We start from the raw sequence: 2,770 nt of genomic DNA, 5'->3' as shown, positions 1-2,770 counted from the left end.
AAAATCGATAGCGTACAAAATAATATTGTGTCGAAAATAAAGAGTTCTAATAGGGGAACTTATTAAATGTGGCAAAAGTACGGGGACACTAAAATAAATTTATTAACGGTTAAAAAACTATTAAAATATTGACACAACGAGAGAGAAAAAAAAAAAAAAGAAAAGAAAATGGGCGAAAAAATTCAAAGTTCCCCAAAGAGAAACAATGCGTTGGATGTTTCTTTTTTTATATCTGCCGGCAAAAGGAAACATCCAACGTATTGTTTCTCTTTGGGGAACTTTGAATTTTTTCGCCCACACATATATATATATATATATATATATATATATATATATATATATATATATATATATATACTGTGTAGGAATGGGATTCAGCTTCTTGTCGGGTTTGTCGGGAATATTCATGTCAGGGTGGGGTGGGGCACAAGTGCTTGTAGTTCGTCAGAGCATTCACCATTAAAATACTTGTAGAACAAGCAGAGGGATGCAACATTTCGTCGATGGAACAGAAGCTGGAGCTTAGATGACACTGGATTCATCGGACTACAACGTTTCGGTCGATGTAACCTCCGACCTAGTATAGAATTTAATACGATGTAGAAACCATTAATTATAAACAATAAAAAATGGATACACTTAACGTTCACTTCAAAACATAAATCTATATAGAAATAGATAGATATAGATATGTATAGCAATAATTAGTAATAAATAGTGATATTTACATCTAGAAATAAAAAAAGGTTTAAGGCTCCTAAAATTCGTACTAGAATTGTCCGTGGCGCAGTGGTTAGAGTACTTGGAAAAATAATTTGTAAAAGTGATAATCTCCTGAAGGTTGATGGTTCAATCCTCAGTGTGGGTGACCGAAAATATACATTTGCGAATTACTTAGGACCTCTATCCAGTCATGGCTGACGGAACAAGAGCATGCTACCCCCGTGAATTAAATAAAGGGCTCCGCTCGAAATTCTGTCCAAATTCCCGAGTTTGACAAAAACATTTCCGAGTTCGACAAGATACACCTAAAGAAGGTCGAAGGTTACATCGACCGAAACGTTGCGAAAATCACACTCAAGATGAGAACAGTAGTCCGATGAATCCAAATAATACGAAAGATGAATCCTTATCTAAAAAATTCAGAAATTTGTATTGGTGTTTGGATGACATTCCTGTCACTTGAACCGTGAAATTCTTTTGGTGAGCACTTTCTTCCTCTGCCTCTCTCTTACCGACTGCTCTATAGCCAATCCTGCAAAGACTAAGGACTATAAAGACTTCAATCTTTGGCAGTATCGTATTTCATCTACAGAAACAGCAGCAGCAAGTGACAGATTGGTAGAGAGCATGAGTTATACAACGGCGCATCTCCGATCTCGCTCGATGAACATTGTGTCTCTTTAAGACATGATAGAAGGCTGTTATCGCTTTTGGGATTTGTTCACAACTGGCCAATTAGTAGATGGCCTGCAACAACAAAAAAAGAAGGAAAAAGGGTTTCATCAAACGGAAATGGAATCATGTGATCTTTTCTGTGCGACAGTTTTATCGTTCTATACGACTCCTGCAAAGACTAAGGACTATAAAGAAGTTCCATCTTTGGCATTATCGTATTTAATTAACAGAAACAGCAGCAGTGATTGACAAATCGGTAAAGAGCATGACTTATACAGCGACACATCTCCGATCTCGCTCGTTGAACATTGTTGAACATTGTTGAACATTGTGTTACTTTAAGACATGATAGAAGGTTCTTATTGCTTTTGGGATTTGTATACAACTGGCCAACTAGTAGATTGTCTGCAACTAAAAAAGAAGAAAGAAAAAAGGTTTCATCAAACGGAAATGGAATTATGTGGTCTTTTCTGAGGCGACAATTTTATCGTTCCACCATTAATCTGTAAACTGAGGATCGCGATAGAGAGTAAAACAAGACCCTTTCTATAAACAACAAAACGATAGAGAACACACTCATGCAAGAAGAGGGCGAACGGAAGTCGGCAGGTGCTTCTTGAGCCTCGAAACGCAGAGAGTGATTGAGAGAAGGAAAAAATGGGGGAAAGACGAATATCTGAAAGTATCAGCCATTTATAGAAACACTTACAGGACAGAGTTCCCAGTTTCCCATGACGTCTTTCTTTTCTGTATTTGTTTCTCGAAATAGCATTTGTGCCACTTGAATCGTGAGATTCATTACGCGAGTACTTTCTTATTCTGCCCGCCATTATTTGGCACCTCCTTCCTTCCCCCTATCGCTAAATCTGCCGTTTCCATCTATGGTTATGATGACAACGTTAAAACGGTATCGTTTATAATAGGAATACCGACCACTGAACAAAACAGGAGAGGGCAGAGCGGTAGCCCTAGATATATTTAAGGCTTTTGGCAGTGTATGGCACGATGGTCTTCTAAGGAAAATTAGATCATATCACTGAAAGAATTCATAATGTAATTAAATCCTTCTTAAGTAAGAGAAAAATCCAAGTTGTCCTCGACGATCGTACATCTAAACAATATGATATAAATGCGGGTGATATGCAAAAAGTGTCTCGGCGGGACCTTCCATCTATGGCTAAAGTGACATCGTTTTTGACTGGTCGAGATTCAGAAATGAGTTGGAATAAAAACAGTATCGTTTATAATAGGAATACCGTTCACTGGACAAAACAGGAGAGGGTAGAGCGGCCTTTGACAGGGTATGGCACGATGATCTTCTAAGTAAAATCATATCATATGGTAACACTGGAAGAATTCTTAATGTAATTAA

Source organism: Euprymna scolopes, chromosome 46 (assembly GCF_053919585.1).
Source record: "Euprymna scolopes isolate OS-2025 chromosome 46, ASM5391958v1, whole genome shotgun sequence".
In the NCBI taxonomy this organism is placed as follows: domain Eukaryota; kingdom Metazoa; phylum Mollusca; class Cephalopoda; order Sepiida; family Sepiolidae; genus Euprymna; species Euprymna scolopes.
The sequence above is the reverse complement of the archived record's forward strand: the minus strand, read 5'-3'. Positions refer to the sequence as shown.